We start from the raw sequence: 14,793 nt of genomic DNA, 5'->3' as shown, positions 1-14,793 counted from the left end.
GTGTGTGTGCTGGGAGCAGAAGAGCACATGTCATGGGTGCATTTTATAAGAGGCACAATAGCAGTGAGAACAAGAAGAGAATATAACATTAAGGAGGGAACCAGATTTGCCTGAATTCTGGTTGTTTTCATTAATAGCCAACATTAATGTTTTTCATTATTTTAAAAGAAATTCTATTAGTACTTTTAAGATATACTTGAATTGTTTAAATGACAAAGATTCATACTCTAGAGACACCCAGTTCTTCTTTTCATTTTTCTAGCTGTTAAACAGTTATATTGATATAAATCCTTCCCCAAACACATTCCATCCATCAATCTTTTCCTTGGTGCTAATTTTTATTTTGACTTAAAAGTGTTTGGAGACAGCCATCAAATTCATATGCATCTACTGTTCTCTTGGTGTTTTTTTTCTTAATTCTTTCAGCCATTCTTCATACATTGTTTGGAGTCCAACAACGAAAATAAATGCAAAGGAAGATAGTAAATAAAAGAAAGGCGATAGATGAATCTATAGATTAAAACAGTTTTTTAACAATCTAAGACATAACAAAGCATGTACCTTTTTTTAAAAGTATTTTATTTAAACCCTTGTCTGAGGTATCATTGGCAAATATGTTTTCCCATACAGTTGCTTTTCTTTTTCTTTTTTAAATTTAATTTAATTTTTAAATATTTTATTTACTTATCTTTAGAGAGGAGGGGAAGGAGAGAGGGAGAGAAATATCAATGTATGGTTGCCTCTTGTGTGTCCCTTGCTGGGTACTGGCCTGCAACCCAGGCATGTGCTCTGACTGGGAATCGAGCCGCAATTGTGTGGTCCGCAGGCCTGTGCTCAATCTACTGAGCTACACCAGCCAGGGCACTTTTCTCTTTATTTTAATACTGCTTTCTTTAGCCATGTAGAAGATTTTTATTTTGATGAGATCCCATTTGTTTATTCTTTCCTTTATGTCCCTTGCTCTAGAAGATATATCAGTAAAAATGTTGCTTTGTGAAATATCTGAGATTTCCCTACCTATGTTCTCCTCTAAGACTTTAACAGTGTCATGGCTTATATTTAAGTCTTTTATCCACCTTGAATTTATTTTGGTGTATGATGTAAGTTGGTGCTCAAGTTTCATTTTTTTGCATCTAGCTGTCCAGTTTTCTCAACACCATTTGTTGAAGAGGCTATTTTTACTCCATTTTAGTTTGCTTCACCCTTTGCTGAATATTAATTGACCATAGAGACTTAGGTTTATTTCTGGACTCTCTGTTCTGTTCTATTGGTCCATGTGCCTGTTTTTATGCCAGTACCAAGCTGTTTTGATTATAGTGACCTTGTAGTACAGTTTGGTATCAGGTATTTTGATCCTTCCTACTTTGCTCTTCTTTCTCAAAATTGCAGCTGCTATTCAGGATCATTTATGGTTCCATATAAATTTTTGAAGTTTTTGTTCTATAACTGTGAAATATGCCATTGGTACTTTAATAGGTATTGCATTGAATCTGTAGATTGCTTTGGGTATTATGGACATTTTGATGATGTTAATTCTTCCCATCCATGAACACAGTATATGTTTCCATTTGTTTGTGTCTTCTCTATTCTTTCTTCAGTGTTGTGTAGTTTTCTGCATACAGGTTTTTTACCTCCTTGGTTAGGTTTTTTCTAGGTATTTTATTTTTCTTTTTGTTGTATCAAATGGTATTTTTTTCTTAATTTCTGCTTCTGCTGTTTTGTTGTTGGTGTACAAAAATGCCTTTGATTTCTGGATATTGACTTTGCATCTCGCTGTTTTGCCAAATTAACTTATTAGTTCGAGCAGTTTTTGGGTGGAGTCCATAGGTTTTCTATGTACACTATCACGTCATCTGCAAACAATGACAGTTTTGTTTCCTCCTTTCTGATTTAGATACCTTTTATTTCCTTTTCTTGTCTGATCACTGTGGCTAAAACTTCCAATACTATATTAAATAGAAGTTGTGAAAGTGGACAACCTTGTCTTGTTCCTGATCTTAGTGGAAAAGCTTTTAGTTTTTGCCCATTGAGTGTGATGTTGACTGTAGGTGTCTCATATATGGCCTTTATTGTGTTGAGGAATGCTCCACAGACAAGGGTTTAATCTCCAAAATATATAAAGAACTTACACAACCCCACTCTAAGAAGATAAGAGACCCAATTAAAAAATGGGCAAAGGACTTGCACAGACACTTTTCCAAGGAGGACATACAGAGGATCCACAGACACATGAAAAGATGCTCAGTATCACTAGCTATCAGAGAAATGCAAATTAAAACCACAATGAGATACCACTTCACATTAGTCAGAATGGCTATTATAAACAAAGCAACAAATAATAAGTGTCGAAGAGGTTGAGGAGAAAAGGGGCCCCTAGTGCACTGTTGCTGGGATTGCAGATTGGTATAACCACTATGGAAAAGAATATGGTATTTTCTCAGAAAACTAAAAATGGATCTGCCTTTTGACCCAGCAATTCCACTGCTAGGATTATATCCTAAGAACCCCAAAACACCAAACCAAAAGAACCTATGCACCCCAATGTTCATAGAAGTGCAATTTACAATAGCCACATGCTGGAAGCATCCTAGGTGCCCATCAGTAAATGAATGAACCCCCAAACCATGGTACATTTACACAATGGTATTCTATGCAGCAGAAAGAAAGGAGCTCCCACCCTTTGCAACAGCAAGGATGGAACTAGAAAGCATTATGCTGAGTGAAATAAGTCAGGTGGTGAAAGACAAATACTCCGTGAACTCACCGTTAACAGGAACCTAAACAATAAAACAAACAAACAAGCAAAATATTACCAAAGACACTGAAATAGAGAACAGGCAGATAGTGACCAGAGGGGAAAGGGAAGGGAATTTCAGAGGAAAAGGGGACAGGTTTATAGGAACAAGTATAAAGGACACATGGACAAAAACTAAGGGGGGTGGATATGGGGGGAGGTGGGGAGGGCCGGGGGTGAGCTGGGATGGAAGTATAAGATGGAAAACTGTACTTGAACAATGATTTAAATAAAAAATTTTCAAAAATAAGGGAAAAAAGTTTATGTGAGCAATGGCCAAGATTTTGCTGCCTATGCATTCTTTTAAGATTTTTATGGTTTGAGGTCTAACACTTAAGTCTTTGATCCATTTTGAATTTATTCTTATGTGTAATGTAAGAAAGTGGTCTAGTTTTATTTTTTCTGCATATATGTGTTCATTTATCCCAACACCATTTATTGAATAAACTATCTTTAGCCCATTGTAAAAAAAAGTATTTTGTTTATTTATTTGTAGAGAGAAGGGAAAGGAAGGAGAAAGAGAAGGCTGGCCCCTGACCCAGGAATGTGCCCTGGCTGGGAATTGAACTGGCAGCCCTTTGCTTTGCAGGACACTCAATCCATTGAGTCACACCAGCCAGGGCTAAAGCATGTATCTAATTTGGATAGTGATTGGAACAGATGGAGTGTAAAAATTATTGTATTTGAGTTATCTGAAAATTTGGTAATATGAAGGAATTATTATTTCTAGGTATGATTTTAGAATTGGGATTATGTTTTAAACATTCCTATCTTTTAGAGACGCATTCTGAAAAATTTATGGATGAAATGATATCTGGGGTTTCCTTCAAAGTGATTTCCAGTGGTAAATGTAGGAGTGTATATACCACACAGCCAAAGTTCCCATGGGTAGATATTTGCTGAATCCAAGTGAGGTTTATATGGTGGTTTAGTTAATATTCAAGTAATTCTGTAAGTATTTGAAGTTTGTTATAATAAAAAGCATCATCGAAAAATTTTAGATTAAATTAAGTCCATAGGGATAGTTTGCTTCAATTAACTTCATCATTATTAGCAATACTCCTTATTCAAGAAACCATCCCACAAATATGTGTGTGTGTGTGTGTGTGTGTGTGTGTGTGACTNCCATGGGTAGATATTTGCTGAATCCAAGTGAGGTTTATATGGTGGTTTAGTTAATATTCAAGTAATTCTGTAAGTATTTGAAGTTTGTTATAATAAAAAGCATCATCCAAAAATTTTAGATTAAATTAAGTCCATAGGGATAGTTTGCTTCAATTAACTTCATCATTATTAGCAATACTCCTTATTCAATAAACCATCCCACAAATATGTGTGTGTGTCTGTGTGTGTGTGTGTGTGACTGTGTGTGTGTGAAGTTAGATAGCCAATCAAGAGGGAACAGACAAGTAGGTAAGGAAAATGAGCTCAGTACCAGCAGGATGTGATACTGATGGTGAATCACAGAATTCAACAAGTTAATATGTTTATTATGTAAATAGTGCATGACAAAAAATCTCTTTTAAAATTAATATTAAGTATAAGCAGTTAGAATGACTCTGTTTTGACTATTTCTTGCTATTTGTGATGAAAAACATATTCTTCAGCTTAGACTTGGGAATCTTACAGAAAAAGGGAGAGTTGGGAGAAGGAGAGAAAAATGAGAGTAGATATATACACATTTTTGAAGAAATCAGATTTTATGTTATTGAATCAGATTTTAATGCTATTGCAAATGTAATCGCCAAGATTATTTCTTAAATCCACACACATTTTATGGTATAAATGTGGTCTGTTGTTCTCTAAAAGCTAATTTTCAAGTGGTTCTGAGAAAAAGGACATTAAAGGTTAGCAGTTAAAAAAAGGCAATATTATTTTATTTATCATTTTAGTTTTAGGTCACTTTTCAAACTATAAAAACAGAACTGTGCTTAAATATTTCTTCAGATGATGAAGGGATCATTCACTGCCCTCAAACACTTTTTTCTGAAAACTGCCTGAATATAAACAACATGTATTCATCCTTTGCAAGTAATATCAAATTCCCAAGTGATTTTCTTCATTACCAGAAAAAATACACACAACCCCTAAAATTTGCTAAGCTGTAAAAAGTTACAGAAAAAATTTTACTCTCTGGTATTTGAACACACAAAACAAAAATATGTATCTTTATTGTACTTTCTCTACAGTTGAGATATTTCAAATTATTTTGTGAAACAGTATTAATACCACCAAAATTCACCTGAAATGCATCTTAATATAGCTCCATATAACTTCACAGTAGGGCAAATAGGCTCATAAATACGATATCCATAGTCAAGATTTTATTTTAGTATGAAGTGATTTCCTAGCTCTCTTATTTATGTAATCAATTAGCTACAACATATTCAATATTTAATTGCTGTATACTTTCTCAGAAAGACTCAGATATAGGCAAATGCCAAATTTAGGAATGTTATAGACTCTAGCCCTCTAAAAATGTAATATAATTTCAGGTGATAAAATATTTCAACAGGCTATTAAGCCACTGATATAATTTTCTTCAATCCATGCCTGAAATAATATTTTATAAATATGGACATATTGTATATATAAAAATCAAGCCTCTCTTAAATCATCTTGTATATTACAGAAGTAAAGAATGAGTTATTTTGCAGTGGATGGATGTATAGTCAATAAATTATAAGATTTGAGTGGATAAAACCTGTTATACTCCAAAGCTCAACATGCCCACTTGTGCCCAATAGCTTACTGTGGCTTGAGCCTCTCATACCTATTCAAAGGAAAAGGCATTCCACCTAAATTTCACCTAAATATAATTATAGGGATCAAGAGAATAATCCAAACCACCAGCTATCTATAATGATTCTCACTGAAAGAATCAAATGACTTTAAGTGGTTTTGGGAATATGTATCAACTATCTCACTATATTCAAGTGTGTTTAAAGCTGCATTATAACATAAGTTTAACTTGGAAAAGAAACAATGAACTTCTATTATTTTTAAGTATTATATGTAATTCTAGAAGCTACTTTTACTTCTTGGCACTTTTCCACGACTTTGAAAAATTGTAATATTTTACAATTTTATGCCACTTAAATGTTTAGAGTTTTTAAAATGCATTTTCCAATTTAATCCCCATGGAAACCTTGTATAATATTATGTTTACCTGCAATAATTTGGTTTAAAGGCAAGAAAATTTCATGTAACCTACTTATTCATTATAATGAATCATGGAATCTAATTGTGAGAAAATGTCAGTCAGATTTCTGGTCATGTGGTATTTCTCCAGGCTTGGATAGACCCGATAGATGTGTATCTGTTTTATTTTGCTTTCTATTGCTATATAGATAGGTTTCCCTATAAGGCACTCATTTCCTGCTTTTCCGTAATAGCCATTTTATTTTAGTTTTATGTTTTGAAGGCACTAATTCCAACCCAAATTCTATATGCCAAACTCTAGTGTCAACTACGATCAGGTCCTGTGTCATAAACCTAGTTCCCAGGAGAGAGAATCTGATTGCCTCAGCTTTCGGCAATTATTTTCAAATCACATTTCTCTTCTGAATTACAGTCTTGCATACCCAATTGCCTATTGCATACCTCCACTTAGATGTTTAATAGGTTATAAAATGTAAAATGTCCAAACTTGAATATCTGATTTTTCTTGGAGTCGTGTTTGATTCATCTCCTTGCTAAATGCCCAGATCCAATCCAATAACAAACCCACGTAGTTTTACTTTGTAGTAACACCCAGAATACCACAGCTGCTCAGTGTTCAATCACTACTGCCAGAGCAAGCCATCGTATTCCCGTGCCTGGGCCATCCATCTCTCTGAATCTGCACATTCTCATTACAGTCTACTCTCTATACAGAAAGTAGAGTCATCTTTTTAAAAATTAAAGTCAGATCATGTCACTTCTCTTGTCTGATTTCCTATTTCACTTCCGGTGAAATCAAATTTCTTAACAATCTCTGCAAGTTTTGTGTTCCCTGTACCTCACCCAATGCTTTTGTGACCAAATGCACTTCATCCTGTTCACTGGGCTCCAGCGACACTGACTTTTTGCTGTTCCTAATGCATACCAGATATATCCTCAATTGTGGGGTCTTCCCTCCTGAGTTAAATGTTCTTTCCTGAGACATCTGTGAGGTTTGCTCTCTTACTTCCTTCAAGTGTTTGCTTCAATGTCACCTTTTCAGTGAGGCCCTTCCTGACAACCATATTTAAAACTAATTCTTCACCCAGTATTTTCTTAAATTTGCTCCATCGTTTCCATTTTTCTATACCACTTACCTTCATATGACATACTATATATTTTTCTACTTATTTATTTTAGCTCTATCCTCTTGACACCCCACTAGAGTAAGCTCCATGAATACATGGATTTCTGTCAGTTTTTTCCAGAAACACTGCCTGATAAATAAATATTTGTTGAAAGATTACATTGTCAGATCGAATCAACTAAGGCCTCTGAAGCGAGAGGCCATGGTTTACTGTGAGTGTGGTGTCAGGGAAGGAGAAAATAATTTTTATCTATCATATAAGCACATATTGTTACCTATTTCCAAAATAAAAGAAGCAATGCACAGTATCACTCAGTGGCTGCTTGCTCAGAGGTGCATAGCTAACTGGGGATAGAAAAGAAATAGAATTAGGTGCTGCACCAGTGAGTGCAGGGCTGTGCCAGCAGCCAGGTAGCCGTGGCTTCCCATGACCTGAGGTATATTAGTAAAGAGACTCCAAACTATCTCATTTCATATAGTCCTGAAACTGACCTGCAAATTGGAAAATTATCTCATTTAATTATATTCTGGTAACTTGCCTCCCAGTGGACTATTTAAGGTCATATATGTTGTCTATCTACTCAATGATGCTATTACACAAATTTGGGCCAACCTGAGTCATGGTGTCTATGACTTCAGGACAATGGCTTTCCTCTTAAGAAGTTTAATAATGTATAGCATGAGCATTTCAACTTAGGTTCTCCTGAAGTTTAACTTGCAGCTTCCATGTTTTAAAATCATGGGGTATTCAGAGGACCCATTCAATGTCAGATGTTCTGTTGGCGTTGGCATTGATAGGGTGAGGCTGTCACATGGGGGACACTGACCATCATTTCTGAGGAAAAGAGTGAAAGTTAGTTTTGGAAAATTATATCTAACAAACTTATAACATAAATGGACTCATATATTGGTTAATGGATTAATAAAAATTTTAGAAAAAATTTGTAGCTGCATCGCAGAAAGCAGACTGCCAGTTGAAAGAATCTAAGTTAAGATGAAGGGAAACTACTTGTACCAGAACCAAATAAGTCTCAGGAGAACTGATTTGAACTGCTGAAGTTTAGGAAAAATAAAGTTAACTGAAAATTAACATTTGAATTACATCTTAAAGAAGAATGCCTTGTGCTCATATTTTTTTTTCAGTTCAGTGATTCATTATCACACTGCCAAATTTTTCTTAGGAAAATATCACTTATTAGACATGAGGTATAGTTCATGCGGAAAGTTTTGGTTTTTTTTGGTTAAGAACAAATTTTATTTTTACATCAATGGCACTATCAAAGAGTTATAGGGAAAATTGTATTGCCCAAATAATTAAGGCATAATTTTCTTATATGTGTATAGATAGGCTGCTTAGAACTATTGATTTTCTTTATGTATTTAAGAAATGACTTAAATTAACTCAGTAGATTTCCTTTACAAAATGTTAAGGTCAGATTCAAGAGAGGCTTTTCAATTTATATTACACTAAAATATTTTCCCCCTCTCATTTTGAAGCACCTACTATGTGACTAGGGCTAAGCATTTATTATAGAGCATATTTGGACTATTTTATATTAGAAGCTACAGAGTCTTTCTCCTCCGGAGAAATTGAGAACTGAAGCTTAGTTAAATTTATAAGCTCCTTTTATCTATAATCTTCTCCCTTCAGCCCCCAACCCAAGGAAGGGAGGGAAAAAGGAAAACAAAAAGGAAGGAAAAAGGGAAGGAAAAAATATGTCAATCAGAAAAAGCAAACCTCATTCTTATTATAGATTTCTAAATTTTGTAGAGTTTGGGATTGATGGTTAAATATAGAGCTACCATGTTTATTCCAAAATTTTTTTGAATAAGATTTTTATTTTTAGACAGTTGTACATTTATAATTGTAAGATTGTAATTGATCTTATAATTGTAAGAAATAATCCCGTATACTCTTCACCCAAAGTTCCCTAAATAATAACTTCTTACAGAATTATAGTATAATATTATAACTAGAAAATTGATATTAATCAATTCCATCAGGCTTATTCATATTTTACCAGTTTTACACATACTCATTTTTGTGTGTATGTGTAAACTACATTTAGTTCACTAAACTACATTTAGTTCAGTGCAGTTTTTTCACATGTGTAGATTCAAGTGACCACCATATAGTCAAGAGAATAGTTCTATCAAAGGGATCCTTTGCCCTCACCAGGTGGCTCAGTTGGTTGGCATATTGTCCTATATACCAAAAGGTTGTGGGTTCGATTCCCAGTCAAGGCACACACCTTGGGTGTGAGTTTAATGCCTGGTTATGCCATGTATTAGAGCCAACTGACTGATACTTTTTCACATCAACGCTTTTCTCCTTCCCTTCCTCTCTCTCTAAAATCAATAATTAAAAAAATATAAATCCCAGGTGAGGATTAAAAAGAAGGATCCTTTATGCTACCCTATTATAGCCAGGCCCCCCCTCCTACCCATCGCAGTAATTCCTGGAAACTACCAGTTTGCTCACCATCTCTATAATTTTGTCATTTCAAGAATGTTATATAAATGGAGTATGTAATCTTTTGAGATTGGCTTTCTTTTTCACTAAGCATAATTCTCTACAGATCCATCCACACTGTTCTGTGACCAAGTAGAATCTACAGTGCTATAAACCACATTTGTCCCCTCCCATACTCATAATTTCTAATCTCCAATGTGACTGTATCTGGAGGTAAGGTCTTTACTAGATAATTAAGGTTAACTTTGGGCCATAAGGGTGTGGCCTAATTTAATAAGATTATGACCTTATAAAAAGAAGAAGGAGGAAAAGGAGGGGGAAGGAGAAGAGAAGAAGAAAAGGGAGAAGAGGAGGAGGAGGAAGAGAGAGGTTTCTCTAGTTCTCGTTCCCTCTGCTATGTGAGGACACAGTGAGAAGGCAGCCAGGGAGGGAGCTCCCACCAGAACACAACATGCCGGCTCCCTGACCTCCGATGTTCAGCCTCCAGAACTATGGGATGCTACATTTCTGTTGTTTAAGCCATTCAGCCTATGGTATTTTGTTATGGAATCTTGAGCTAATACACATGCTGTGGATATATCAGTTTATTTAACAAGTTTGTTTAACCCAGGGCCCCTGGTTGCTTCCAGTTTGAGCTATTATAAATAAAACTGCTGTTAACATTCATGTACGTGTTTTTGTGGTACATGAGTTTTCATTACTCTGCAGTAAATGTGCAATATTACAAATGCTGAGTCATATAATAAGTGCATATTTAGTTTTGTAAGAAATTGCCTAAACTTTTTCTTTCAGGCTGCACAATTCTGCATTCTCACCAGAAACATATGAGTAATCTCATTTCTCCACCTCCTCATCACCATTAGGTATTATCACTATTTTTTATTGAGACAGTCTGATAGATATATAAAGATATCTCATTGTAGTTTTAATTTGCATGTTCCTAGTGGCTAGTGATGTCAAACATCTTTTCATGTGGGCCTTACTAGATTTTAAAAACTATATTGAACTGTATTTTAAAAGCCCTATGGATTATTTTTTAAAGACATACACTCAACACCAAAATTTTGGTCAAGGGATTTATATTATAAGGCAAAATATGTTTAGTCCTTGAAACTCAACTTTTAGTTGTAAAATTCCAAGAAAATGCAATCTATATTTTTTAGACTCATTGAAAGTAGAATAGATACTTGAATTGTGGATGTTACTAATCATTTTCATTTGTCTTTGGAGTCACTTTTGTATATTTTTAGACATATGTTTTGGTATAATAATTTAGTTCAAACATTAGTCATTCTGTGACTCTTATCTCACGTAGGAGTGGGAAGTTGTCCCAGCACACCCTGTAATTCTGCAAAGCACTATGGGAGGACCAATACCTTTTTAGGGAGACACACATGCATTAGGAGTCTTTTTCAGACAGTATTCAGAAATCTTGAATTATGGCTTTGGCTTTCATATGTCTTCCTAAATACCTGCAATGTAAGGGTTAACAGCAGCCATAATAATTAGTTTCATAAAAGTACGCTGAGTTGGAAATACAGGGTCCAGTAGAAGTACTGCCTGCTTGTGTGTGGTTGGTAGGGTAATAATATGGACATAATAGTTTACAGTTTTAATTTGAACATGTCAATTAAAATCTCATATGGTGTGCTTAAGTGTGATATTGTTACATTACAGAATTACATGTTTATTATTTTGTAATAAAATATTTTGTAAATAACACAAGGGGTGGTATATCATTTTTATATGATAAATATGTGATGGATCCTGTATTTTGTTTGTGTATGCATTAATGTGGGCCTGGGGCCGGCTTTTAGTTTTTTTCATGTGGTAGGTTAGTTCTTTGATCCTCATAACCACATCTGAGAAACATTCTCTTTTTACCTTTATTTTATCTATGAAAAAATTGAGGCTTAGGATCATTGCTGAAGGTCATAAAGTAAAGATGTCAAGAGTTAAACCCATTTATCTGACCCTAGAGCACACATGTTCTCCATTTTGTCAAAATAAAGTTTTTCACAGTACTTCAGAAATAACACTCTAAATTAAACACTGGTTGGAAAGGATTCATTGGATTCAAAGGATACAGTTTGTACTGTAGATTTAGCATACAAGTAACATGAGGGAAAATTAGTTCTAAACCATATTTCACCACTCGCCAGCAGGTACAAACAAATCTGTCAAGTTAAAACTAGGTGGTCAAATTATTTTTCTTGTAAAGTTTCATCAAATCATCCATATAAAATTGCCCTTAGTGCTTTCTTATAAAAAAGAGGCTTTTTTTCCTAAACGAGCAATTAACTAATAGTTTAGCAACTGCCAACACTTTAAATATTCAACTGTTTGCTGTGACTTATTAGATTTTTACAAATAACTGCCATAGAAGTCATTTAAACATGTTTATAAAAAAAACATACCTTTAGTCAAAAATATTTTTATTATTTGTAATACCATTTTTTATTCCGAAGTTATTAATAATGGTGATCCTTTCTCAATCAGCATACTCTATTGACTTCACTTTTAAAACCAAGGATTCCTTTTAAATCTTTCTAGTCTTTAGATAAAAAGTCACTGTTTAGTTATGTGTTTCTGCCAAAACAGTCTGCAGAAGAATGCTCAAAATGTAAAGTGTACAATTTTTCATCATTTTTAAACCTTTGTCCTTCAATTCTCCACAGTCAGCTTGTACCTTACATTTTTCTCTCTTTATTGGCTCCTTTCAGTCTGTATAAAATACTTAGGTTTTATCATGTTGAAAAAGAAAAATATAAACAAATAACCCTTCCTTTATGCTATGCTTTTTAAGTCTTCTATCATAGCTCCCTCCTTTGCTCATCATCCTGAAGAGAAGGTGACTGTCCCTTTTCTGCACTCCCCAGTCAACGCCACGCCCTGTGGTGTGGCTCCGCTCCCCACCCTCTATGGCCTCCTCAACATTGCCGTGTTTAGTGGACATTTTAAGTCCTCATCTTACCTAACATTCTCTAATATTTAGTGATGAGGATCATTCTTTTTTCTACTTGATATTTAACATTGTGTCCCTTTAAAATTTTTCAAGATAAAAAATTATATCAACTTTTATTTCTGATGAGAGAAGGAGAGGAAGAGTGGAGATAAAGAGAGATATTATTTAAGAAAGATCATTTTTAAAGCTCTTGTTTATGGTATTAACTAGTAAATACTACCTGTGTAGGATTGTCGTAAAATTTTTGATTTCTGAGTTTTTCTTTCTATAAAGTGCTCTGTGAGTGTTTGTGGAGTAACACAAAACAACAAATATTCTACTTGCTTATTCCAAGATGAGTGTATATCTCTTGATTTGTAAGTCAAGATTGCTGGCCCTTTGTTTAAACCTATATTTATAGTTTTTCTCTTTAGATGTATATAACTGAATGGAGGGAAGGTATTTCATAAAATAGAGCACAGAAAAACACCGAGGACATTAATAGAATTTTGCATTTTAACTAGGGCTTGGGAAGACCTGAGTCTGAGCTAGGAATCCCATTGAGGCAAAGAGTAAAGGGGACACAAATCTTTTATTCAATTTTAAATTGTTGGATTTGTAACACTCTTTTCTCCAACATAAGTCAATCTGATATTTAATTCACAGACACTGTTGGACAGCACAGATATCGAAGCCAGAGTACATGGAAGTTAAATCTAAACTTACTTTCCTTCTTCATACTAACTGTATCTTTTCTACAAAGGTCAGTAATAAGAATTTTATTTTGGGCCTGCAATATAGAAGATAAAAAGATCAAATGACATCTACAAATGTCAAATTTCTTGTTCATTTTTTTTCCTCAAAATCTTGGAGAGTGAAAAATAATATGGCTTTTGAAAATCATTTGGATGATTGTGGACTAATGTTATCTAATGTACCAATAAGCCGTTCCTGGTGAGTTATTTATATCGAAGAAAACCATTTATAGACCTCTAGTACATGAAACAAATATTAATTAACTTTTATTAAGTGCTTATATGGAGCTGGGAACTGTGGTAACTACTTTATATGTATTATCTTATTTAATAATTTTTCTGCATTTTAAAAATTTATTTACTTTAATTGTTGTTCAACTACAGTTTTCTGTCTTTTACTCCCATCCCAGCCCATTCCCCCCATCCCTCCCCCCATCCTCCAATTTCCACCCCTCACCCTTAGTTATTGTCCATGTATCCTTTATACTTGTTCCTGTAAACCCTTCCCCTTTTCCCCTGAAATTCCTTCCCCTCTCCACTCTGGACACTCTCAGCCTGTTTTCTATTTCAGTGTCTTTGGTCATTTTTTGCTTGCTTGTTTGTTTTGTTGTTTAGATTCCTGTTAAAGGTGAGATCATAGGGTATTTGTCTTTCACCATCTGGCTTATTTCACTCAGCATAATGCTTTCCAGCTTTATCCAGGCTGTTGCAAAGGGTAGTAGCTCCTTCTTTCTTTCCACAGCATAAAATTGCATTGTGTATATGTACCATAGTTTTTTGATCCATTCATTTACTGACGGGCACCTAGGTTGCTTCCAACTCTTGGCTATTGTAAATTGTGCTGCTATGAACATTGGGGTGCATATGTTCTTTGGGATTAGTGTTTCAAGGTTCTTAGGATATAATCCTAGCAGTGGAATTGCTGGGTCAAAAGGCAGATCCATTTTTAGTTTTCTGAGAAAAATTCCATACAGTTTTCCATAGTGGTTGTACCAGTCTGCAATTCTATGAACAGTTCACTAGGGTCCCCTTTTCTCCACAACCTCTCCAACACTTGTTGTTTGTTGCTTTGTTTATGATGGCCATTGTGACCTGTGTGAAGTGGTATCTTTCATGTGTCTCTGGATCCTCTGTATGTCCTCCTTGGAGAAGTGTCTGTTCAAGTCTTTCACCCACCTTTTAATTGAGTTGCTTGTCTTCTTAGAGTGGAGTCATGTAAGTTCTTTGTATGTTTTGGAGATTAAACCTTTGTCTGAGGTATCACTGGCAAATGTTTTCCCATACAGTTGGTTCTCTTTTTATTTTAATACTGTTTTCTTTAGCTGTGTAGAAGCTTTTTATTTGATGAGATCCCATTTGTTTATTCTTTCCTTTATGTCCCTTGCTCTAGAAGATATGTCAGTAAAAATGTTGCTTTGTGAAATATCTGATATTTTTCTGCCAATGTTCTCCTCTAGGATTTTAATGGTGTCACAACTTATATTTAAGTCTTTTATCCACCTTGAATTTATTTTGGTGTGTGGTATAAGTTGGTGCTCG

The 14,793-nt window shown here is 34.6% G+C and overlaps 1 protein-coding gene across 1 annotated transcript in view; it reads left to right on the top strand.

The window, feature by feature from the left end:
* GRID2 (glutamate ionotropic receptor delta type subunit 2) overlaps positions 1 to 14,793 on the top strand; it is a 1,449,169-nt gene that overhangs the window by 827,535 nt on the left and 606,841 nt on the right. The gene's annotated exons all lie outside the window — the stretch shown is intronic.

The sequence above is a fragment of the Sturnira hondurensis genome, unplaced genomic scaffold, assembly GCF_014824575.4.
Source record: "Sturnira hondurensis isolate 20B ecotype Veracruz unplaced genomic scaffold, ASM1482457v3 Scaffold0004998, whole genome shotgun sequence".
NCBI classification, from domain to species: Eukaryota; Metazoa; Chordata; class Mammalia; order Chiroptera; family Phyllostomidae; genus Sturnira; species Sturnira hondurensis.
This window is presented reverse-complemented; position numbering and strand designations above follow the sequence as displayed.